This window comes from Anser cygnoides, chromosome 3, assembly GCF_040182565.1.
Source record: "Anser cygnoides isolate HZ-2024a breed goose chromosome 3, Taihu_goose_T2T_genome, whole genome shotgun sequence".
Taxonomy (NCBI): Eukaryota; Metazoa; Chordata; class Aves; order Anseriformes; family Anatidae; genus Anser; species Anser cygnoides.
Window position 1 is genome coordinate 28,011,052 of NC_089875.1, and position 26,037 is coordinate 28,037,088.

General features: G+C 40.1%; 1 long non-coding RNA gene across 4 annotated transcripts in view; it reads right to left on the bottom strand.

Annotated features, from left to right (window-relative positions):
* Positions 1-25,586, bottom strand: part of LOC106031485 (uncharacterized) — a 70,271-nt gene extending 44,685 nt beyond the window's left edge. For 2 of the 4 annotated variants that reach the window (XR_010830146.1, XR_010830144.1), the window contains exons 1-3: positions 24,598-25,586; positions 23,795-23,883; positions 2,634-7,349 (exon numbers count right to left, since the gene is read on the bottom strand). This is a non-coding gene — a long non-coding RNA (uncharacterized lncRNA). Of the gene's footprint in view, positions 1-2,633; positions 7,350-8,798; positions 8,956-23,794; positions 23,884-24,597 lie in introns of those variants that run through there. The other 2 variants (XR_010830147.1, XR_010830145.1) reach the window with 2 other exon arrangements.
* Between the last annotated feature and the right edge of the window lie 451 nt (positions 25,587-26,037).

Genomic DNA, 26,037 nt, shown 5'->3' on the forward strand with positions numbered 1-26,037 from the left:
AAGCCCTTAAGTCCTAGCTTCAGTTCTCTGCAAAAATACACAGCGAAATTTTAAATCAGCCTTAAGAGCTTATAACGTGGAACTGCTGGAACATTTGAGACAATCAACATTTTTAGAGGGGATATATGAAATTATAAATATTAGAGGAGACAGAGATTTCTTCTGGAATTAATGTAGTTCCAGTAGATATAACACTTAGACTTCTGTTCAAGATGTCTACATTTTAGGTGTATAAAAGTAAAAATAAAATCAGGCTCCGTTATCTTTTAGGTACCCAAGAATTTACTATGTAGAATATGGAGGTTGGGGAAGGGGAAAGAGGTAATATATCTGAAAAATTTAAGCACAGTATTTAATCTTTACTTCATATCTTTTAGGAAAAAAAATCTTAAAAGTATGGTTTCTGTTTATGTAGCTTTATGATACTTGCCAAAATAAAATACTGTGCTATAGCATTTACTAATGCAAACTGGGATATCTCACACAACTTTGACTTTACAACAGGGGTTCTGGATGTATACCAGATGCACAAAATAGTCATTAACCTGATATGATATGAGAAAGGTGTTGAAGTGAATAACTTATATAGTAGTAGTAGTGGTTCTGCCTATGGACATTTTATCTTGCTCTTGAACTGGAAAAATAAAAAATAAAAAAAAATAATAATTAAAAAAAACCTTTAACATGCCTTGTCTTCAAGCAAGTTTAGAGTGACCTAGAGACTTTTCAGTTTCTGTTTGACATCTGCCCCTTCAGTTATACTTAGCCGGTGCTCAGACCAAATCTGTAATACATCACATCGTCTCACAGAGACCTAAAAAATAGGAGACAAATTCTAAGCAGGAGCATATCCTGGCTCTATAAATGTCAATAATGTGTGCCAAAATAACGAAAATACCCCAACTCTCTTTCCAACTGTATAAATAGCTCAGATTTTCAGCTTTACTGCCCGAGCTTGGCTAACACTCTTTACTTTGTCCATCTACTTTCACATCTACCAACAACTCTTTTCCCCTCTTCTATCAATACAGAATGAAACCTGACGCACAAAGGTTATCAACTTCCAGAACCTCTTCAGCACAGGCCGGCCCATAAGGTCCCCGTCAGTGAACAGCAGCTCATCATTTATTCTCATTATACTGGCACACAAATCTTCTGAGTGACCAGGGAAACGGGAAGCTTGCTACCCTCATAACATTCCTTGCGTGCGTGCTGAAGGCGCAGTGTCTATACATTGCCCACGATTCCCAGAAACGGAGTTAAGAATAATTCAAGATATGGAACAAGGAACAGGAGGGAAAGATGAGCTGGATGTCAACCCCAGTAAAAAGTCCTCAGAACCAAGTGCTTGAGGTGGCTAGGAAGATAAGACTGACAACCATGGCAATATTTTTCCCAATTCTCAAAGACCGATTGGGCTTAGTATAGTTTTGCACACCTTCTGGGGAAAAAATGTGGTTAACAGTAGAACAGAGGCTTACAGCATGTTTCAATTTGGAAGCCCTTAAAATATTTCTGTGGAGATGCTACATGGAAAACTGAAGTCTATGGACAACAGCTTTACATTTCTTGAGTCACCCTGGACGGACCTCTTCCAAGAGCCCACAGAAAATAGCAGTTCAGCATGCAACAGGCTGAGTACCATGAAGCTACAAAGTCATTTGTGAGACAAGGAGGCTAACGGGGCAAGCAGCAGTGCAGCTAAGGTGAAAATATGGCATTTTTGAAAACAGAGTCCTTAAAATCTGCCTGGCACATCCATACAGATATAGCTTTTTTTTTTTTTTTTTTTTTTGTACACAGAAAGAGCTGGTATTTCATATAAAAAAATAAACATATGTCTGCCTTCCAAACTCATAGAATTATAAATAGTTTGAGTGACAAATATTTCTGTCACAGTACTCAGGATACCTTCAGAAGATATCCCTAGCACTGTATGTGATTAACCATAGCATGGCAGAGTTCACTCTTATAAATAAATTCTAGATAAGCTTGCTGATTTGAACACAAATTTTTGTGTGTGTTTGTCTGAAGCAGGCAGGTAGGTTCTGGCAGCCACTTGCACACTTTTCAAGCTGACTGTTATAGTTTGATATCTATGCTTTGACACTAGTAAGAGCATTAAATTCCTAAATGCTGTGTACTACGTTGCTCAACAGGTTTTATCACAGAAAAACTGAGTAGTCTTGATGAATGAAGTTTCACATAGGAAAATGTTAAAAAAAACTTAGACAGTATTTGCATAGATTGCACTGAGTTGCTTGTTTCCCACCCCTCCCAAGCATCTGAGTACCTCAGAAATAAATTATAGTCAGAGGGTTATTAAAATCTAAAAAAAAAAAAAAAAAAAAAATATTCAATCTCAAACCACAGAACAAAGCAAACATTGTTGTAGTCATTTTTTCAGAGCTCCCCAAAGGTATTCACACTCCAGTTGTCAGACAAACTACCATATACCTCCTAGCCATCTTCTACCTTGAAATATTGCTATGGTGTGTTCCACAGACAGATTATTTTCTCTTCAATATGTTCAGAAAAAAGGCAAATGTGTTTCCCTTTAAGAAACGGTTCAAATAAATAAGGAGAATATCCCTTCGTTAACAAAGTCATGCTGCAATTTCAAAACTACCTACCTTGAGAAAGCAGTAGTATTGGTAGCAATGTCGTTGTTACAGAAGGTAGAAATAGTATTTCTAAACATTTTTTAAGCCCAGACTTCCTGGGACAGTGTTTCAACCTATATAAAGCAGATTTTTTGCTAAATTCATAACTGCATTCAGAAACACGTCACTTCAGGGAAGCACAAATAAAGCTGTGCAAAACACTAATGTTCAAATGCTCCTTCAAAAAATATTTATTGTCATTCTGACCCAACCGGAGGAAAAAGGGAGATGAAAAGTTTGCAACAGCAGCTTGCCTCAGTTGGTAGAGGCTGAATGTGGGATTTTGCCTGGTTTATTTTAAGTCTGAGCAGCTAGCAGCTGGAGCATGTCCCACATGCTAACACTTGGAATTCCCCCGGGAGAAGGTTTGTTTCAAATGCAATGTCGGCCCTCCAAATCTGGTCCTCTTTCAGCTTCGTTAAATTTACGTTCTCCATCAAGTTTGGATGATAATGCACCTATTCTGAGCAATCGAACCTCCTCACCTACTCAACATGAATTGGCTTTTGATTTGAACACAATCTATTAACAAAATCTGCTTGCACACACATACACACCCTGGCCAGACACTGAGCAGACGCAGACCTGCAGACTTGCACAGCAGCTGTGACAACAACTGATGTCACCTCCTTTGCAAAAATTTCCACAAACATCTTCCAAAGGCCAAGTTAAACGAGATAGAGCTTATCAGTTTCTTTAAAGTGCTCTGGATGAGCCCCGACCACGTGAGCCCCGGCGCGGCCGTGGGGGTGTGGTATGTCACAGCTCCCATATCAGCTGGCACATGTCGCGGGAGATATGAGACAGCAGAAAAGTCGTAGTAACAACATCACCCCGACCGCCGAAGACGAAACGAATACGCTGAGTAACTTCAGGCTGCGCGCACGCACTTTCCAAAAACAGGTGGAGGGCTTTTCAGCCCTGGCTTCTGCCTGCACATCCCACTCGGCACAGATGGGTGCTAGCGCTGCCAGCTACTCCTTAGAAAGGCCACAGCTCAGTAGCATCGTGTTTACGCCTTTACAGGGAGACACAGTTCTGTTGTTTGTTTCCACACAAGCACACAGAGTTTCTCCTCTTTTGGGTGTCCCTTGAATGAAAGAGGAAATGAGTAGCAAAGATGTTTTTTCCAAAAGTAATTTCTTAAAATAAAAGTCCTTGCCTCTCTTCTTGCATCAGAAAGAGAGTTTCAGTAGATAGCTTCTTCAGCTTTTCAGGTGAAACTACCAAACGTTTCAGGTTTCCTTTGCTGCCTTTTAATTACAATTAAATTATCGGTTGCAAAGAGTTAAGTTTTACAGCTTTCACAATGATTAATTTTATTCAAAATATTAACTGGCCAATAATACATTAAAAAAAGCCCACATTTAAACATTTGCAAAGCATCTCATTTAATGCTTTATCCTTGCTAGGACAAAAAGGCATCTTTCTTATAGTACTTTAAAAACACAGCCATAGTATTAAGCACCGCATTCAAACAGCTTGCAATTTCACCCCAGGGCTCTCCCAGTTTCCCCACATGGGCCTGTTAGCACAGAGGACAGCCTTAAACTCTTACCTCCAACTCGTTACCATATTTTAGTTAACAGATGTTGGTAATGCACATTTCTTCCTAGTGAATATGCCTGTTCAATTCCTGAATTTATATGCACTTACCTCTCCTGTCACCATTCCACTGGGCTTCATTAATAGTTTCCCATAGTAAACATTCCTGATTTTAAAATGCTGGAAAAATGTTGGGGAACCAAAAAAAAAAAATACTCTGAGCAAAGACAGGCACCTTTCAGACCTTGTTATATTTCAGAAGCTAGTGGATTGCCTTCCTTACTGCAGAACAGCCATTTGCTTTTTGCCTTGCTGTACCACTGGATGTATTACCTTAAGTTATTCTTTTTTTTTTCCTTCTCTTCAGGAGGTTGTGATAACAATCTGCTCCTACAGATCCATACTCTGCATGACTCAGAACTCATCTTATACGGGAACTTCTTGCACCAGCACCGTACAGTCACTCTATTACCCTTGGGCTTGTCCCTTGTCAATTGTGCTACCAGTGCAAGATTAACGGATTCTGGCACGCAGCAGCACGACGTGTTAATTCTGGCTCTAACACCGCAGTGAAAGGTTTTGTATATCAGTACACAAGAATTTGGAGGCAAAGATAGTAAGAAAAACTGAAATTCAGTCTTACCCTTTGTTCCTGAGGTCCTTCTCTTAGCCCAGCTACTGAGTGTAGATTGACAACACTTTTTTTTTTTAATCAAATTTTCCTGTTTAATGACATTTTCCTGTAGCTCTGCTGGGCTGCTCCAATCTTATTGCAATCTCACACCTGTTAAGAATATCACTGGTCTAGCCAGGTCATATGGGATGAAAAATGCTAGATTACCTTTACCCATTTCCTCTTTCAAAGTTAAGTGTCTGCAGACAGAAAAAAAGCTTTCTAGGATATGGGCTCTCACATCTCCACTGTAGTGTGCCCTGCACAAAACTGTGGCTGGAGCCTAGCTGCTAATGGCATCTTAAATAATACTTCTTCAGGTGCTGCACGGTGTTTTAAGAGATAGTTCCAGCAATGAACGTATTGGAGTAGCCACGACACAGCTGCTCAAACCAGTGACATGCAGCAGTTACATATGCAATGAAAAAAATATACCTCCCTCAGGAAGGCTACCGAGGATGGCTGCAGACCAGTCCTCCTCAGGGTTCATTAGCTTTTTTTCATCTTTCTGCAAGCCAACCCTGGCTAAATCTTTAGAAAATTATTAGACCAAAGATCTGTGTATCACTATACCCTCTCCAGCTCCAGCTGCAACTTTTTATCCATGAAAGCCCCAGGATTCATAATCCAGGATAGAAGCCTTCCTATCTCTGATATTTCTTTGGCATGCTGGTTACAACCACTTCTCCCACCATCGCCTATTTCTGAACCACCTTAGGGTTCATAATCCTTGCTGGAACAGAATAAACAGCAGCATGGATCACCAGACACCTAAAATCACTTGTGAGCCCTAGGCTACGGCACACAAAAAGCCTTTCAATATTCTTGCCAACAAGTCTTCCTCTCTTCCACAGAGGCATAATGACTTTTGTTCCCAAGTTCACTTTACCTTTATGCTCTAGTGATGCTCTAAATGGTCCTGTTATGTACAGGTCATCTATACTTACATATAATCCTTCCCTTAGAGGCAGCGAGATGGCAGCTATGAATCAACAGAATTTGTAACGCTTTGCCAAAGGTATGCATAGCTGTGAGTTGCGCACATGGGTGCTTTAAATACTAAAAAGGGCTCTGCTTTCTTCACACCTGAAATACAGGCTCCTGTAGCCCCTGCACCTACAAAATCCACAGGCCAGTGCTTGATATCCCACGCAAAGTGAATTTAAAATGCAGACACATGACCTCAGACTCTGCTCACAAAGGGCAATCTGTATTGCAATGTTTGAGACTTACAAGTGCAAACACAGCAGAGGCACTACAGGGCTTATGTGAAAAAATAATTATTCCATGTAGAAAGGAAGTTGGCTTGCTTTGAGCAGAGGTGTTAATAGACTAACCTTCTTCCCCAACACCAGCCAGCTTACCTGAAAATATGAAAACATCTCCTGACGCAGTATTGAATGTATTTGAGATGGGTATCATATCCCACACATGTTAAATGTCTTGCTGCATTTCAGATTAAGATGGTAGTTAATCTGAATGCCAGTTATAAGAGTCATTTACTGAAAAATAAACCTTGGACAACTCTGCTGCAATTTTAGTAATTTGGGGGCAGAGAGACGTGCACATCATAGCATACAAATAGGGCTGAATTTTAAAAAGATTAACTTCAGAATAGATACCTTCCCCCTTCCACCAGGTTCAGGACAATTAATAAGAGCTGGATCCTGAATGACAGCAACAAGACAGGGGGTAGGCAGAGAGCAGAGCTGCTAGGCCACAAAGATCCACCAGAGTGAGGCTAAAACCAGCAGCAACTGGAGCAAGGCAAAAGGAGGAAAGACCACAAAGACCTACAGCAGAAAAGGTATTCAGGTCCCTCTCAAAGGCAGCATATCTTTTTCCCTGAACAAGCTTTGGTCTCCTCCGGCTGTCTGCAATATATTTCAGTTGCACTCTATGGTAATTCCCTAGCAGTGGCAAAAGTGAGAGCAGTCGTGTAGACACAGCGTTAGCAATTTAAGCACTGGGCCATCCGCTGATCCGGCTGTACCTGAGCAATGTCCCTCTATCCTCATCTTCCTCTGTCAGCAGCAAATTAGTTTCTTCTGCCAGCATAAGCACACATGAAGTAGGACTCTAAGCCTATGAAAATGAGTCAGGCCTGAAAATGAGGAATAAAAAAACCTATGGAAAGTATTTAGTCTAAGCCCTACTGAGAGATTCAAGCACTTGTGCAGCCATGCCTGCAGGCTGGGTGGGATCCCAGTGACATGAGGGCATGGGACAACCTCTCCACGTGGTTTCTTTCCAGCCGGAACTGCAATAGGCGGGAGCCAGAGCACAGTAGAAAAGTAGACATAAGCTGCTAGGCCATTCAGTGGAAACTGAAAGATGCTGCTGGTCAGCTGCTGATCTGTGAGGCAAGGGTTCCTTGGGCATCCACACCTCAGAGGAAGTCCTCCCGTAACTGCTTCCTCTTTAGCCCTTCGTGTCAGCATCTCTGCAATAACTCTGTGACACAAGATCTAGAAGAGAAAAGCAGAAAAATAAAGGGAGGACTTACATCACATACCCCTGTCTAAATAACTTACATCTGCTTTGATGAATTGCTCCATCTCCTCTTCTCCTCCCAGAACTGAAACTGTCCACATTTGAGGGAGACTTTGCTTTTGCTCTGGTTGTGGAAATAGGTGTGGGTATTTGGGTGTTTGTTTTTTTATTATTGGTTTTACACACTCTAAAATAAGCAAGTTGCAAGTCTGCTTGCTTTATGGAAATATATAACATAAAGAAATAATTTCTCATCAACAGCCCAAGGCAGATCATGCGAGGCTATTTACTAAGATGTTAGACTGCTAATATAAAGTATTCATGGGCACCTTTTACATGTATCACACACACCCACTTGCCTGGAAGCAAATCAATAACTCCCTACACCAAAGCTTGCATTTGTCTGCTCTTATTAGACATGGGATGGTGCCCTGGGGAGGGCCACAGGCATTCCATTACCGAGGATCAGTGCCTGAGCAAAATGGAAAGGCTGCTAAAAATAAGCAACATTTGCTCATTGGTATAAATAACAAAAGTGAGAGAGAAAGAAAAACAGAAAGAGGACAAGACGAAAATGAAAACTGGCCCCAGACCAGGGCTCACAGAATGACTAGTCACCTCTTCATTGCCAATTCTGTCACCATCTCCAGTATGGGCAAGGTACTTTCCACTGCCAAGTGCCCCCAGCTTCTCTATCAGGAGGACCATTACTTGCAGATTTGCAGTGAGCCTGAGCACAGGATGGAGCTCCCACAGCACATGTGTTTGTCCCTAGGAGTTTCAGGGCTTGGGTGCATTGAAACAAGGATACAGCACTTCACATGTCCACACATGACACCAATGGGATCCCTGCAGTAGCTTTTGAAGCGAGTATTTGGTTTATCTCTGTTTTGTTTATAAAGGGACCTATCGAGGAAGAGGGAGGAAGGGAAGGGTCTCCAATTCCATAAAGCTATCATCATTAAAAACTTTATCCTCTCTTTATTAAAGTAGAAGTGTCTTCTGGATTCCCATTTTTCTAACAGACTTCCCCAGCAAATAGCTTCCAGGGCACACTTGGCTGCCTCTTCTCAAGTACTAAAGCTGAGAAGTGCCTATCTGGAGGAAAATAAGAAGACTAAGCTCATAAAAAACTCACCCTTGCCCTGTATTACTAAAAGCACTGTGCACCCCAGTGGCACCAGACCTTTCAGGGTGGGCTGCCTTGTTACACAACTGCAAAATTTGAAGCCAGACATGCTTCTGGTTACTTTTCATTTTAGGGCCTGGTTAACAAAGAGGAATAACAATTGAGAACCAGCTCCCAAGTAGCACACTCAATTTTACCTCTGTTTTTACTTCATGCATTTTATTGTAATAAAACACACAAAAATTCTATCAGCCCTACAATTAAACAAATAGTGGTATTAACAACTCCCACTCACCGCCTTAAGCAGGTTTAGCTGGGAGAGCTGAAGCAGCTGTCTCTGTCCTGTGTCTCTGCCAGAGGTCACCATCCTGTAGCGGGATCAGCTGATCCTGCTGGATAAACTCCTGAGCAAGTGCAGTCTGCAGGCTGCAGCATTAACATAAACCACCTCCAATTTCAGTTTACTCTGGCAGTAACCTCCTAGAAAAATAAAAGGGAGGAAACCTAAGGCTGGTAACTGTTTCATCTCCTAGTATCAGATAAATCCACCTCTGATTACATTTCAAAGCCCTAAAAAACGGAACAGTCAAGAGGTTTATAATAATGTTCTGGCTTGCCATGAATTAACATGAATTCTTGTAATGGAAAAGGTCACTAGCATAACCATTGAAACACACAGCTCAAATAAGGGCTAAAAAAGGTCCTTTAAAGTTTATCCAGGTACATGCAGACTTTAAACATTTTCAAAAATAGCTACAGCTGCTAAGTCTATGAAATTAAGCCCCTTCCAGACCTAGAACTAGGACAAATTTGGGTATCTATCTCTACCAACAACGGTGCGATTTACAAACTGTCACAGCTACAATATGAATTCTTGATACAGTAGAAAGACAAGAGGGCAGGGTTCCTACATCAATGCGGCTTTTTTAGTGCTAGAATAACAGAGGATTGGCTCAGAAAGGCTCAATGTCTCCTTGGCACCCAAAGCAGAGACACAAATACTTGTAATGGGTTTGCTTACACGTAACTATGGAGAAAACGGCAGGTGGTTACAGTTAGGTTTCTGAGGCACACATTTCACACTTGGTCAAATTCATGCGAAATAGAGAAAGATGCAGTTTTCGAGTAACTATGTGAATGAGGGGAGCGCTAAACAGTGGCCATACCTTGAAAGCAGGAAAATGGTACAACAGGAGTGCCACAGCCTCCATAGCGTGGGACGTGCGTGCAATAAGAGTAAAAATGAGGGCAAGATTTGTCGTGCTTAGTCTTGAGCATGATGCTGAGGAGTTTGAGGCTGGGAGGTGGGGGAGGACTGAAACGATGAGGAACTTTCAAAAGGAGGATGATCTGTGATATCTGAAAGGGTTTTGCTTCATGGTGCTTGAACCACACTTACGTAGCTGCAATACCACAAAGCCCTGGTAGAGGTGCCTCGTGCTGAGATGAGAGGAACCCTCTGTTGTGGCTTTCACCACACTTGTCCTAGCCTCCTACACACAGCTTGCGCTGACACGGCTCCAGCAAGCCCAAAGAGAACAAACCCTGACACAGCCACCTCCTGCGCCCTTCTCATGCACCCATCCCACCAGCACGGGCGAGTCCTTCAGGAGAGCAGGACCTGGTACCTGACCATGCCACATTTTCAGGACTATCCCACCGAAATGACTCAGAACTACTGCAAGCACAGGCGAGGAGGAGCAGCAGCTCCATGCATGCTGCAGCCCTGCTGGGCCAGCAACTTTCTCGGGCCAGCAACTTTCTCAGGCCAGCACCGCATGCTTAGAGATGACTGTGAAGGGCAGGGAGAGCATTTGTCTCATTTTCCCTTCTTCCGTCTTTAAAGCGAGGCGGAGTGCACAATGATGATGGGAGAACTGCCTTTTTCTGCTCTTGAAAAGCAATCCAGGGACAGGGCGTCCACTGGTTTGTTACCATGCGACCATGTTTCTACCACAAAATACTCTGTGGGTGACCAAAGAGCAAATACGATGACATCACCACAAGAATCAAGAAAGAAAAAAAAATACAAAAAGGATTTTTCTTCATCTTGCCTAAAATAAGTTATTCAATCAAATGAAGGGGAAAAAAAAATCTTGATGATTGTATTCTGCTAAGAACTGAGGCAGATCTGAAAATACATTCAGAAATGAAAGTTGCCAAATCTGACCTTCTGTATTGTTCAGCCAGAGAAACTCCCTCCACTTACACTTTTGTGTATGGCTCTCACTTGCTGTAACATTTTTATTAAATATTTCAGCCAACAAAAGGAAATAGCAAAACCAGAAGGGAGACAAGACATTCTTTTTCAGGGAAGCTGGCAACTGATTCAGCGAAGTGGGACAAAGGAAATGCTGGGAAGCATGAATCCATCCTGAAGTTTAACTTAAGCCAGTAAGTACTAGACTTCACACAGTTTTATAGTACTTAATAGATGGCTCAAATTTGGTTTAGAAATCAATAGACAGAAAGCAGAACATCTCAGAAAAAAGAAACAGTCATCAGAAAGCAGAACAGTCGTCTAATGTGGATTAATAGGCCAGCATTTAGGACTCAAGAAAAAGCTATGTTAATAAAATAATATAGTGACAAACACTTCTATTTACCAAAGATCATAATAGGTCCATTTCCAGCAAGACCTGTTTTGAGAAATGCAGGAGCCGCTCTTCTGTTTGTCCACTAAAGGTGCAGGTTAAAGAGAGGTGACTGACAGTGTGCAGGGCCAGATCAGACTAGAGACTAGGAGAAGCTCTGATGACGAGCCACCTCCTTCCTTCAGATGATGCTGATGGTGGCTTTAGTTGCAGTACAAGGGAGGAAAAAAGAAGTCCTCACACACAGCTGGATTAACAGATTGTAAGCAAGATGCAATCATGCATCTGTTTAGTGCTCAGACAGGAGGGAATAGCTAACCCAGGAGAAAATTAGAATAAAAGAGAGGTACCAGAAGCAAGTAGGGGAAGGGTGTCTGCTGGCTATGGCAGCACCACCACCCTACAGCGTGGCTTTTCAGAGCCAGGCTCCCTCGGGGAGCACTGCGAGCAGCTGTAGGTGCATTAGACAGGTGGGGAGCTTTCATCACAGAACGTTTCGTCAGATTTTGTGATGCTCCACAGCCGCATCTTATGCCAGGTTTCTCCCTCACAGCAAATTTCAAGAAGTTTACAGTAAGTAAAATCTTTGAAGGGAATGCACAAGTATCAATAAGGATTGTTTGCAGCCATCAGACTTGTGTTCTATTTTATGCCTGCAAATGTAATGTAAATGAGAGGTGATTTGGCAATGGTGTGAAGAGGCTGTCTCTCTGAAACTCCAACCTTTCCCTCAGTTTCAGGCCATGCCATGCCTCCTATTTTACTTTCGAACAGCTAACTGGCAGAGAAACCCATGATGTAAGCTAGTAACTACACAAAATTAGCCCCTGCCAACTGTGAATTCATTTGTTCTTTTCTATTTGCAGTCTCTCCTTTGCTGAAACATAAAACTTTGTAGAGTCAGCATATTTCATCACATTTAAAATTATAACAACAAGGGTAAAAGCACAAAGAAAAATATTGCTAATGCAAAAGATGAACAAAAATCCAGCCTAGGGACAATCATGGCAGCAGAGCAATCTAGTATGCCTGAACTACTTTACTGCCACCTTTCATTTTCTAGTTCCAGTCTAGCTTTTTTCCAAAAAGAAAATTAAAATAATTAAATAAATAAATGTAACCTCTTCCAGTGGATGATAACAACAACAACAAAAAAAAAGTAACCATGCTCATTTGCAGAATAAGACTTTTTTTTTTTGTAAGCTTTAAGTACCTCTACATGATTAATAGCAAAATGAATAGCACTTTCTAAATAAATCTGCCCTAATCTAATCTAACAACACCTAACCACTCTCTGTTTCCCTATTGTTATACCCCTACTGAATGATTTTCCTAGCCCTCCCTTAAACCCATCGCTTCCTGTACCTCCTGCATCTCAAAGGCATGCAAATGCACGCTTGCCAGCTTTTCCCCCTTCTTTGACACACACATTTTTTTTTTTTTTTTTTTTTAAGCAGGCTAGAAACAAACACACATGTATTTATTTACATTGTGATAGTCTCCAAAGGCTCCATTCAGCGCTGTGGTTAAAGCAAACAACCAATGAGAAAGGCAAGTCCAGAGTTCAAGCGGCAGCAATCAATGCGCCGAGTTCATACGCCGGCGAACGTCGGTGTGTGGGTACCCACAAAACAGAGAAGTGCTCCGGACTCCAGCAGCACTGCGAGGTATAATTGCTTCCTTTGTTAAATTGCTTGGTATTTGACATATGGAAACATATATCCTCTTGAATAGGGTTTCTACCCTTTACATTGTCATTAAAACTTGTTTCTGTCACCTTTGTCAATGCATGTGAGTTATTGCGATGACTAGGCACAACCCTTATACCCAGTCAGTTAAATTACGTGGGCAGGTCAAGCATTGTTAGAACAAAGACGGAAAACGCACAGCCAAATGTAAGTATGGTTTCTGGACTTGGATAAGATAAAAAAGTAAAGGGCATCATTTTCAAACAAAAGGGCAAACAATAGGCCCCTAAATCTGTATTTGGACACGCTAATTAAAGACCAGTCCCTCATTAGGAATCTATTTCAGTTAAAGAGGATCATTTTGGTTTCAGAAGGTCTATTTTGCTTAAATCCCAGGAACACAACTATGAAGCAGTCTGCTACCCTCCGAGAGCAGAGCACAGCACATAGTTCCACCAGGACTGCACACCGCAGTAAGTGACAGGGCTCTCACTGTTGGCTGAGCTATAGCTGGGTCCCTTTGCAACACAATCACCCTGTGAAAAGGGTTCATTCTTTGCCACTCTTGCCAGGGCTGCCTCTGGCGAATCTTACTGCAATAATCAGCCTACACTGCCTACTTTGCTGTGTAAAGTGGATCTCTACATCTGTCTGAATAACCACGGAGTCACTTTTTCTTCCCATTTGTGTGATACAGTTTCTGAAAATATATCACTTCAGGACAAGAACAAAAAACAAAACAGAATAAAACAAAAAAAATAAATAAATAAATAAAATAATTAAAACCAAAAAAAAAGGCAGCAAGGCTGGCTCCAGCACAAACAAAAGAACTGCCCCTCCTAGTCTCCACACCATCACACTTTGCTGTAAAAGGTGATGGCCAAACAGCAATAGCTGTCAAGGGTTGGTTTTTCCGTGGGGTTTACCTAGTGGGAGTCTTTAAGAAAACAAATCCAGGCTTCATGTCAAGATGCCGAACTGTGTCAGTGGTGTTAGGCGTAGGTCACTGAGATGCTCCTTCCATGCTCAGAAGAATTTAAGTTTGTATTTGCACTGGAGGAGGAAGAAGGCTCCCAGAAGGTAGGAATATTACAGATGAAAACAGATTGTTCCTGAATTTTGAGGCCAGGAGATATCTACCAGCTGAAAAGGAAAGACTTCTTTCCCCCCCCTTCCTTAAACAATCAAAACAGGCATTCCAGGAAAAGTGGGCACCTCCAGATGTTCTCCTGAACAACCTGCAAATATCCAAGCATGTTTAGGCTGAGCTTTAACCACATGGCTGGCAGAATCACCCTGCAAGCAATTCACTGTGTGGCCTTAAATAAATCACTTACATGTGATCAGCACTAGAGGGGAAAAGGGTTTTCTGTTCCTTTTCTTTTCATGTATAGAGGCATTATATGAAAACAGGCAGAAATATTGGCTGCTAGCCAGGAGGAAGGAAAAAAAAAGTTGGTTATTTATAGGGAAACTTCATTTTCCTAGTCTTGAAAGAAAGAGTTTTAAATAAGATCACTGTATCATAAAAGGTCACTACAAGTAAATGAGAAAGGGGAACTTTCGCTTGGACCTATAGTGACAGGTATTAGGGTGTTACACCAAAATAACACAAGTAAAAAGAAAAAGCATTCATTACAGGATATAAGTGATTGTCATAGCCCAGAAAGAAGAGAAGCAGCCATCTAAGGGTTAGACAGAAAATATAATGTTCCTCCCTTCCCTTTGAAGGTCACCTCTCTACTTGGTGAGGTTCTCCCTCTGCAGAAGGCACAAACAACGAAAAACACATCACATACATCTGTTGAACACATGTATGGAACTAACTCTTCCATAAGGTTTCCCAGTTTTCCTCCCACCTATCAAACAGCTATTGGTACTTTTCTACATGTCTAAAAGCCAAGTGATTTGTATCAGTAGAGCGGGTCCATGTCTGTAACCTGGTCTAACTAGTAAAAGAGGACTCTGTAGATCTGCTTTTAGGAAGTGCAGTTCAGTTCGCCAGCACCAAGGACGGATGGATTAAAAAAAAAAAAAAAAAAAAGACCAGGGTGAAGCACAAAGATAGCTGGATGGCTGGATAAAGTGAAATTGGATTTTGTGTGGCCCCTTTCCCCTTACACCCAGGGCTGTGCCCCACAGTAGCATCTGTAGCTCATGCCCTACAGATCCTCTGGAGCTGCAGCACAAAGCACAGCTGGCAGCTAATTTGGACTTAACCATTTCACACTTGCAAGCCAGGGATTCAAAGACAAAACCCGGGCCCCCTCCTACTTTCCAACACAGAAACAATTTAAAACAGATCTAACACCTATGTAGTACTGATTTGGTTATCTTCAAAATCCCCATTGTTCTGTTTAAAGAGCATATCCTCCTAGAATAGCCTCCTTTTGATAAACAACTCCTTCTGCATGTCAGCAAAACAACAGTTTTGGTCTTTATCACAAGTGGACCAGCAGCAGAAACAACGTGTGGTGAAGCAGGGGAGGAGGGGATTTTAGCTGAAAATAGAGTTCATTGTCAGCTGGACTTTGGGCTCAGGTTTTAAATAGGCTTAGGAATGTGGATATGAAGCAGTTAAAAGAACCTCACCTCCAGCCCTTAAAGAAGAAATGGCTATTCATGCCTTTAACAGCATAGTAGTACCTCAGGTAGTGGGGCCGTTTGTGTGGTTTACACAAAAGTTCCTTGTATGGGAAGGGCAAAATACATAGGAACTGAAATATGAATTCCTCAGAAAACGAAAACTGTCTTAAAAATAAATACAGAACTCCAAAATTGTGGTTTAAAAAAAATAATAATAAAGTTTCAAAAAAAAAAAAAAGATCATGAAGTTTAATTGCATATTAAAGAAAAAAAAAAAAAAGAAGAAGCACTTATACAATTTTTAAAAGTTGTCTAGGCCAGAAATTTCCGTACCTTTTACACAGTTTGTGGGAAATGAATGGCGGTGCTACAGATGTGTGCTTGGTGGAACATGATCACTTTTGAAGTGTTTATTTTATGAAAAATAGTATTTCTTTTCACTAACGTATCTTGGACGTGATTCTATAATGACACTACAGAGTTTGATTGTATATGTTATCTCAAATATTCCCTAAGCACAGCTGAAAATGGTTTTACTTCTTCAGTTCTTTGGATCAGTGGCTATGGGAGTATGCCATAGACACTAAAAAAGATGTCACAAGAAAATGTTACTTTGTGTTTTCCTCAAGAGCAAGCTACCCTAGGAGAGCTATGTACATTTCTCAGAAATTGACATACCCTCAAAAAGCTGACATGAGGGGTTTTAATAATCGTCAACTTGTGTGTCAAACATTAAAAAGGAAAAAAATGTATGCCAACACACTAAGTGATGACCAAAGTAAAATACAGGCAAAATACCGTTGATATTCCAGCTCCTGGAAACCACGCAGCTCTTGCAATATCCATACGGTTTGCTGGTAACTGCATAAAACATTGCTGTAGTTTGAGGCAGTAGTCCTATCACATTCTAACATTAAAAAATTCTCTTAGGTACACAAGCCACCAGCAAAACCACATCACTTTGCTCTAAAACGCTCGCTGAAAAGCTGTAAGTGGCCTAAACAAGAGGAACATCACCATCTCCAGCAGCGCTATCTGCCGTCAGGCTAACTGGCAGCACAGCCGGGCTGTGGGGTGACCCCAGCCTGCACAAGCAGGCTAGGCCTCGGATAAGACGGTTGAATTTGGAAAACACGGGCGGTCACTGATGCCTGGTCTCTGGGTTTCCCACAGATAGAGCATCTGGGCAACGTTAACTGTGGCATTCTGTAAACACTGGCTGGACGATAACAGAGTGTAACGCCAGCTACAAAGTGGCGGTGGAAGGCTGTTTTCCTCTGTTTTGGTGGTAATCAGATGGCATGGCCAAATGTTGTGCCTGTGGAAGCAAGCTCTGGAAGTAGTTAAAGAAGTGTTTACAGTGCAGTCTGCCACAGATAAGGAGACAAGATGCTCTTCAAAAGTCAGAAAAATCCATCCAAGCGTAACTTTTCCCTCCTGTTCAACACCAAGAGCCACAGATACCTCAAACGCAACTTTAGCCAGGAAACAAGGCTGTGTTTTTGGAAGATTTGCAGGGCTAGGGGCTCGCGACACAAGACGAACTCTCGGTATACTAGCACCAATGGCAAAGCTCCCCACTGCTCAAAGAGATAACAGCATTTCTCCAAAAATCTGACACATTGTGCCATCAGCTCTTCAGGTCTCGCCATTACTACTTACGTAGGTGAAGCAGACTATATGCATGTGCATATATTCAAATCATCAAATGAGATGGCAAAAACTTCAATATAATTGTTTTGCAATTGATAGGAAGGAACCAATGCTGATTTTTTTTTTTTACTAACAAGTTTTGCTGCATCTTGGTGGCAAATGTAAAATATTGCCCCATATTTCTTTTCTAAAGAAATTCAAGTTAATTCCATTCACGCAAGGCTCCACACTGAGAAATGATTGACAGCAAAGATTCTCAGTCGCTGAACTTATCTTTTCCCCATTTGTGACCATATAACTTTCTTTGTAACAACTTCAGCAATTGCTCCTGCAAAGAAAAACCATTTTGCATCCATTTTGGCTAACCTTTACCACAGTTCAGTGGCTGAATGGAGGAGGATGACTTCTTCATGTTACCAGACTCCAGACTCCTACCTGGTCTGCCACTGAGCACTCACCCACAGTATGACAGGCTGGTCTGAGCAGCTCATTAAATATTTCACAAATCAAAAAAAAAAAAAAAAAGCATTAAAGGAAAAATAAGTAACTCATAAATAAAGCAATTGTTCAAGCCTGTAAAAACCTAGAAGTCTGCTATTATAATAAGGACAGTTGGTATTTTATGCTCATCTTAGGTTGAACTGTATAAAAAGATACAAAATACTCTTGTGGAGACTGTGTTTTCCTGAGTTTGGGTTTTGGGAAAGTTTTTTGTTTGTTTGTTTTTACCGAAATAAGCTACATACAAATTAATCACGATTGTTTTCCATGTAAAGAAAGAGCAATGCTTTCCATCTCTTAAAGTCAGCTAGAACTGAAAGGAGCTTAGAGACCAAAAAAGGAGAAAAGCAATGGATTTCTTTTTAAGGAAAAATAATGGCTTTACCTAGTAAATGAATAATTAAAATTTAAGGACTTTGAGCAATTATTTCCAGATAATAAACTATTCACCTATTCATTCCATTATACTGCAGACAGATAAACATCATACATTTAGCAGTTCTGTGCAGATATGTCACTGAGAAAAACTGTTAGAGAATTAAATAGAGAAATGAAAATTAGCCACCAACTAAAGGTGGGGAGGAACTGAAGCCAATTTTGTATGTAGGGCTCTGACAGCATGCTTTCAAATCTCAGAATACAGTCTCAGGATCATCAAGATTGCTGTGAAGGGAATCTAGGATTGCTTCAATGGCACAGAACAGCTCTGTTAAGGAAATGAAATCATATTGAAGAAATGTGGAGGCCTTTCAGATAGCAGTGAGAGTTATAGAAAAAACAGGGTCCCCTGTTCTAAATGCAGCTTCTACAAAATAAACATTTTCCTCCCACTTTCCTTTTCTTTTCTTTTAAACAAATTTTCAAATGTTTATGAAAGAAAACGGAGACGAGATTGCATCTGGCTTGCCTATGGCGCCATTTGTTGCTATAGGGAGACTACTTGGAAAAGGTGATGAGTGGTAAGTTGGTGAATGATATTAATAGAGAAACAATAGACAAATTGCCCTCAGTGTTGTGGTTAACCCTTCAGAGTTCATATTTTGGTTTCTCCCTCTTCTTTGTGAGCCCCAAGCAGAGGATAATGATTAATTACATTTCCCTCCCTGCACAAGCAGCTAATTGCTTTCCCTCCAAAATGTTAGTATTTTTCTCCATTTCATTTCCACAAGCACAGTAGAAGTATTTTTAGAAACAGGGGGGAAGCAATCCACTGAAACGTAATTTTTTCCTGATTCAGGTCCTCAGGCAGAACTGATCAATGTTTCAGACTTCAGTAAGGATGATTTATACCTAGAGCACAAGCCAAACACCACCTAATGCTGTATTTTTCCTGAAAGTATGGAGAATGCAGAGAATTAAGAGCAAAGCTCCACCATTGATACCACTGAGCAGAAAGCTTAAGCATTCGTATCACTAAGTACTTACTGTAAAGATACAACTTTGTTGAATGCAAAGAACATCCCTTCAAGAGCCTTAATAAAGAAAAAAGGCCACATAAAAATGATGTGCAGTTTCCCAATGGGCACATCAATTTACTTAATTAAATATTACTTTCAAAGTTTCAGTCACAATAGCTCTTGTTCCTTGCCAGTTGCAGTGAGAAAGATACATTGAACAAGGATGTCAGCTGAATACTAGCATTGATGTTAAAGCCAACTGTCCCCAGCCTTGCCAAGTCACTGACGTTTAGAGCGAGGACTCCCTCTTTTTAAGCCTTTTTAAGGCTTTGTCAAAGTACTGAAATTCTGTGAGCCCATTTTTGTGCATTTTGCAGAGGCATATAAAAGCCTACCCTTTCAAACAAGAGAAGATCCATCTACCATGCTTAGGTCTTTCAACAGAGGGTACCTGTGCCATAAATTGTTGCTCTTTCTATTGTTGACCACCAGATTTTGGTCCCATATTTTGTTTCATTACATTTAAGATTACTTTGCAAGTGTGCTCATATTTTAATTCAGGTTAAAAAATAATATAAAAACCCATCTTCCTTCCCCCAAACGCCAGTCATTCTTTGGAACTAATTTCCTGTATTCTAATCACTATATTTTGACACCCACTTTTTTGTTTTGTTTGTTTTTGGTTTTTTGGTTGGTTGGTTTTCATTTCTGAACAGGACATAGAAACCCAGATACATTCCATTAAGCAGATTTCTGTCGTTTTGCCTGCATCATCAGTTAACTCCATCCTACTAACTTTTAGTGGAAGTTGTTTTCTTCTACATCTGAAAGCTGTTTCCAAGTAGGGTAAGAATCCAAGAACAAAACCAGTTTGAGCAATGGTGTTTTGGTGTCTTTCTGCAGCTTCCTGAGCATCAGGATTGAAAGGTAATGTAGTACAAAGAGCAGTGAGACACAAAAGTTTTTTTTCCGGTTTTCTTTTTCACATTCAGTGCTAGAGGTATTAAAAGGAGTAAAGAGGTGCCTCCAGTGATACTATTGTTCAGTTAGCACCAGGCTCACCTTCAATTCCTCTGAAAAAGAAATTGCATTCATGACATTTCTTGTAAGAGGGTGCCTCAGACCAGACTCTTGGTGGGGCTATCTTGCTCCTTATAGACTTTTAAGGTGAGATGCATAAAGAATTGGTCACTGATACTGCCTAATTGCTCTCTTTGTAGTCAACTTCATTCCAGAGCCAATTGCATTCTAATTTTAAAATACTGAAGACACGTAACTAAGACTTGCGCATTCTCAAAATTAAGTGAACAGAATTTTGACATTTTCCTCTGAACATTCTCAAAATCTGCTCTTGCACTGTCACTCATCTAAAGTCCAATCTATAGAAAGCATACACAAAGTATAAAACCTTGTCCCTCTGAAGTTATATTCAAGAACTCCTTTTTCTATTTTTTTTCCTTTTTTTAAAGACACCTTAAGTTAACCCTACTTTAATGCCTAATATTAGGCAACTGAACTTCTTATTTGCTTGAGCAAAAACCAAATTATTTTATAACATAAAGTCTAATCCATACTTGGGAATTTATATTTTAGGACACATCATTTGTAACTTACTGAATAATGTTTTTCTTTAAAGAGGAGTGACCTCCTAAAAAGAATGATGTGTCAAAATTCATTTATAGTCCATTATATATAAGTGTAACACAAACACAGACCATGCCCAATAGACCCAGCAATAGTAAAACTAGGATTAAAAAACCTCCAAATCTAGTCCTGATTCCCTGTGACACACATAAAGGTCTTTAAAACAACATTTCCACTCATTTCAAGCAGCAACTTATCCTCATACCCTTATTATCTTTACTGGAGTTAGTTTTTTAAGAAGAGTTAGAGTCTTAGATCCCAAAAGTTTAATCTAAATGCAACCTCAGGCTTGGAACAAACTTCACTGTGGTGTAAAGTCATGGGAGGGGAGGAAAAAAAATCTGAACTGCCATTCTTCAGACCTACTGCTGTCAGAAGGAGAAGAGGGCGGTGAACACCTCGTAAGCCTCAGTTCAGCAGTTTAACTTAATTACAATCGTATTTTTACTCAGAAAACAAAAAACAATAACTGAATGTCTTCTTCATGATTCCCTAGTGCATAAGTTGCATGTTGCATTTTCTCTCCATTGCTTTGTCCAGGCCTAAAGCCATAGAGAGGCTATTGCACCATTTCTTGGGGCATTTGTCCCAAAGTTTCAACGGCAAACCAAATGAGAGGCAGAGAATTAAAGGGACTATAACAGCAGAGGGTGATTCTCTCTGTTGTGAAACATCACAGCTTGAAATTATAATGAAGTTGTCATAAAGAAAAAAGCAAATTTATAAATCATATTACATGCAAAAATGTTTCGTATTCTTAACAAACTCCTGATATCCTAATGAATTCATGAGGCAGTTTTAAGTGACTACCACCACGAAACTTTGCCCACTGAACCAAAGAGGCTGTATGAACAGTGTGGGAAAGAAGGACCAAGTGTTAGGCCCTTGAATTTACAGGTGTGAGTATGGTGCCTTTCATGTTTTAAGCATCACCTGGTAGGTAGACTGGGGTCTCTTGTCTTCCCCACCACATTCTTGCCACTATCCTGCAGTGCTGGCTAACATCTGAGCGACTTCTGTTTCTGCTTGTAAAATAATATAACATTTTCAACCTGATGGCCCAGCTAACATACACAGTGTTCAAATCATCCTACGGTTCCTTCTATTTGTTCTGCCAAAAACTATAAGACTATAAAACCACTTCTGTTTTTCTTTTATGAGCAAAAGTATTCACATAAATCAGAAAATCTGCTATTTCCTGAGATCTACCTACAACCCAAACAGATCCTAAAGTCTGGCATTTCAGGAATTGATTAAATGGTGCAAACTGTCCTTTATTGAACCCTGAAACAGAGAAAGCCTAACAGCACTTGTGCAATATAGTGCCAATGGTCACTGTTACTTAAAGAGTCTTTCATGTGCTCCGAACACTGTTCATATGCAGTGCAACTGTGCTGTGTACTGTGCTGGAAGGCAGCAGCTAACTGCACAATAGTGGAGAAGGAAAAATGTAGTGACCCAGTGTAAAAACCAGCTCATCCAGAAAATGCTATATGATCCTGAGTGTTTACATAGAGAGCAGGCAGACCTTTTCTATTTTTCCTGTTCTCAAGGACTCATCAGAATGCCCCATGCCACAGCAGAACCCAGAAATTTGTTTCTCTTCTTCCAAAAAATAAAGGGTTGAGTCAACCGCTGCTACACAAGACCTGCAATCCCAAAGAGGCTTTCAAGTAGCAGCAGTGTCTTTCCCCCTCAACACACTTCAAAAAAAAAAAAAAAAAGGTTTAAAGGTCTTCCAATATAAGCTGCTCTTGAGAGCACTACATTGTGCTATGTTTTTTCATTCATACTTCTTGTTTTTATCAAGCAAGGGTGACTAATGTCCTATTGTAATGCACTTTTCACAAAAATGTGACCAACTGAGGCTGCTTCCACCGTAGTTGCATGGGTGTTTAACATTAAAAAAGAGCCCTCAGCTGGGCAATGGGCGACTCATTACCCTGTGCTTTAAAACAACAGGCATCATACATAAACCATGCTCTCATGCAAATTTGACCTACATAATGTTGAAATCTTCCAATGACAGGAAGATTTCACAAGTAATCCCATGTGTCCCATAGCTGTAAAAGTGGTGTTACTTTAGCACCACAGGAAGCACCACATTTGCCACGAAGAGCTTATCATGGCGTGTTTCTTGCAATTTGGCCAGGAAATCTAGATGGCACTTCATCCCATGCCAAGAAATGCTTTTCCAGCTCAGTTTATAGACATTTTAACCATCTTGGAAAGAGTGTAGCAATTCTTTATGCCACCAATACATATGGATTGTATATATGACATATAACTTTTGACTTCAGCTTGGCTAGGATTTTGCTCCTTACCCCTACAGAACCACTGAATATTCATTTTAGGTCCTATCATACATTTGGTGATACTGATAGGCAAAACCAAATGGCATCCCCAGAGCACAAGTGATAAGAAAGAGACTGGTGTTTTGTTATTAGAATATTTCAAATGATTCAAATGAAACCTGGACTCTCAAGCATAACTATAACACATTGCTGACCTGATACACAGTGGCCAGAGTATTTTAGAGTGACTGCTTCAAAAACTTTTACTGAATTTAAATGCTTCAGTTTGAATGAGGCCTTGATTTCTCTAGATCGAAACCTGCCTTGACAGAAAATTGTAACAGGTTTTGCTAGTACTAGCACTTAGTAAATTCAATCTAATTTCACATTTTTATTTCACTTTTTAAACCATTTTTCATCCCAGAACAATGACTTTTCTGGAATACAAGGACATGAAAGTATACATTCTTAAGATGAACATCTATCCCAAATCCATTCAGACTTATCAACTGAGCATGTAAGTCAGTAAATTTTATTGTAGCACAAGCCTTTAATTCACATTTCACATTTAAAGAACTACACTTTTTCACTTCTCTGCCAAACGAACCCTTGTCTTCCCTTTCTTTTGCAGAAGACTTGCAGTTTCAAACCTGGTTCTAACACTGGGCACTTCTATGCAGAAAAGGTCTCCTTACTTTTGGCTGTGATATTCACATGGGTCTCAGGTCACCTGCACAAAAAGCTTATTAAAAGATCACTTTTGAATAGCAGTACTAGATATTAATAAATACAATGTTTAGCCACAGTAAATACAATCACTTATTCATTTCATCATGGAAAGCTTACACTTACTCATGCCTCATTAACCTAAAAATCCTACCAGCATACTTATCATCGTACACTGCCTTTGTGCTTTAAAGGAAAGTTTTCTTACCCTAATCAAAGTGATGAAATGCTCCTCTGAATCATTTTATTACATGATACATGCCTCCACCTTATAAGGATGCCTTAAAAGTCTTCTTCCTTATTAGAAGCAGAAAAAAAAAAAAAAGAATAAAACTTTTAAGTTGGATTGACTAGTCTGTTGGGCACAAATCAGCCTTATCTAAGACTTTAAAATGTTACTACTCTGTCACAAGATAAATGCCTTAGAAGTTGACAGTCTTCAAAACATTTGGCAACTAGGCATGTTGCTCTGAAAATTACTATTGCTCTTGAAGCATCTTTTAAACTAAAACAGAAGCTTAGACTCAATTCCAAACTCAGAATTAATTATTTCATCCATATTAGGGATTTCCATACAATATTTCACACTTGCCCTAAACAATACTTTTTATGACCTCAGTGAAAATTCCTTGAATTGGTAAAAAGATTGTGAATAACAAAATCCACAGGACACATTAACAGAGAAACTTTTACAGCAGAGAGACCTTCATAACAACTATCCAGGCTTGAGGAGAACAAATTTAAGATTCTTCTTACTAGTATGCAACCATGTAATGCATTCCCCTGACATACATTCTGTACTAACTGTTGCAAATAAATATACCCAGAAATACTCAGATTTTCCTTTTTCCTTGCTCAGACTTTCACCTAACAATCTCAATATGAAACATAAAATATGCTGAGGCAAAGAGGAACTAGATACTTACCTGGTTCTAAATTTGACTGTATTTCACTGACACATAAATAATCATCTTAGCCAATGGGACTATAAAGGTTTGAAAAAGTTCTTACCCTGCTTACTGAGCCAATATACAACTGCTCCCTTCATTGGCTTACACTGATCTGTAAAAAGAAAGAGAATGTCACTGCTGAAAGAAAAAAAAAAAAAAGAATCTAAACTTGTTTGCTTTATTTCACCATATAATTTCATTGAAGATAATGAAATGGCCCTTCTCGTGAAGATTATATGACATAATTCATACCACAAACAATCCTATTTACAGCAGGTGAAAAGGTACATATTGCATCCATCTGTGAAAAAAAATGCAAATTGTCCCACTTTTTCTCCTTCATGACTGACTTGCTGCACAGCAATTTTCTAATGTTCTTGCTAACAATAGCAGACAGGAAGAATGCAGTTCAACCTAGTTTATGTTTAGGAAGAGGAGCACTGATTTCCTACAATTACTCCTTGAATACAGCATCAAGCCAAAGGAGCAGCAGGGGAAACAATGGAAGTCTTCTATGTGCGTAAGAATATTGTTTCTCTCCTTTGAAGAGCTTGTCATTAGACAATCCCACAACATAAAGGAGACTTCAGGAGACAAGAAAAACAGTGATCTGTATCTAGTGAAAAACAGCAAAATTACAGAACATTTGATCCACGTTTATCACCATGGAATGATTTCTCACAAATTGTTCCTGGTTGTTTCCAGAGACAAATTAAGGCAGCAAATCAGAAAAGTGGATCAGAAAGGAAATTCCCTAGGCTTGTCTTGGCACTTGTAGACCCCATCACCTTAATGGTTTGGTTCAGTAATCTGCCAAAAAAGGACTCATCTTCTGCCATACCAGTCAACTGAATGACTGTAAGACAGTGTCCTGTGTACAACACAGCCAGCAGCAGGGAAAGGGAGGGATAGGACCAATTTCTCAAAGCTAAGCCACTAGATGCACTCAGTTACACTCCTGAGCCAAAGCACCCAGCAGCTTCTGCCCCTCTGCCACCATACAGACTGCTGGCAGAACAATAACAACAACAACAGAGTTTACATTTTCCCACCAGATATTCCATATATTAACTTGATGCCATGCATTTCTGGGGGGACTATCACAACAAAGCATATATCTGAGATGAGGAAGAGCAAGAGAGATGGAAGAACAGACGGAAGATGCTCTTTGATTAAAGTACTGATTGGCATTTGGGAGATCTGGGCTATTCTCTGTGTTTCTTTCTTGCATCCTGTATGACTGCAGATCACATGTGATCTAATATTTTTTTCTTTTATACATATTTGGCTTGTCTAGAGAGAATACGATCTCTTGTACATTAACATAAGCTTTTCAGGGCAGAGTTTGCTTATCAGTAGATTTATATGGGGAGGGGGCTCATCTGTAGTGCATAAAAGTAGTTGGGTTCATCTGTAGTGGGCTCATCTATAATGCAAAAAATAGCTGGGCTGGGAGGAAACATCAGAATGGGAAGAGGAAAGTATGTTTTAACTCCATTGC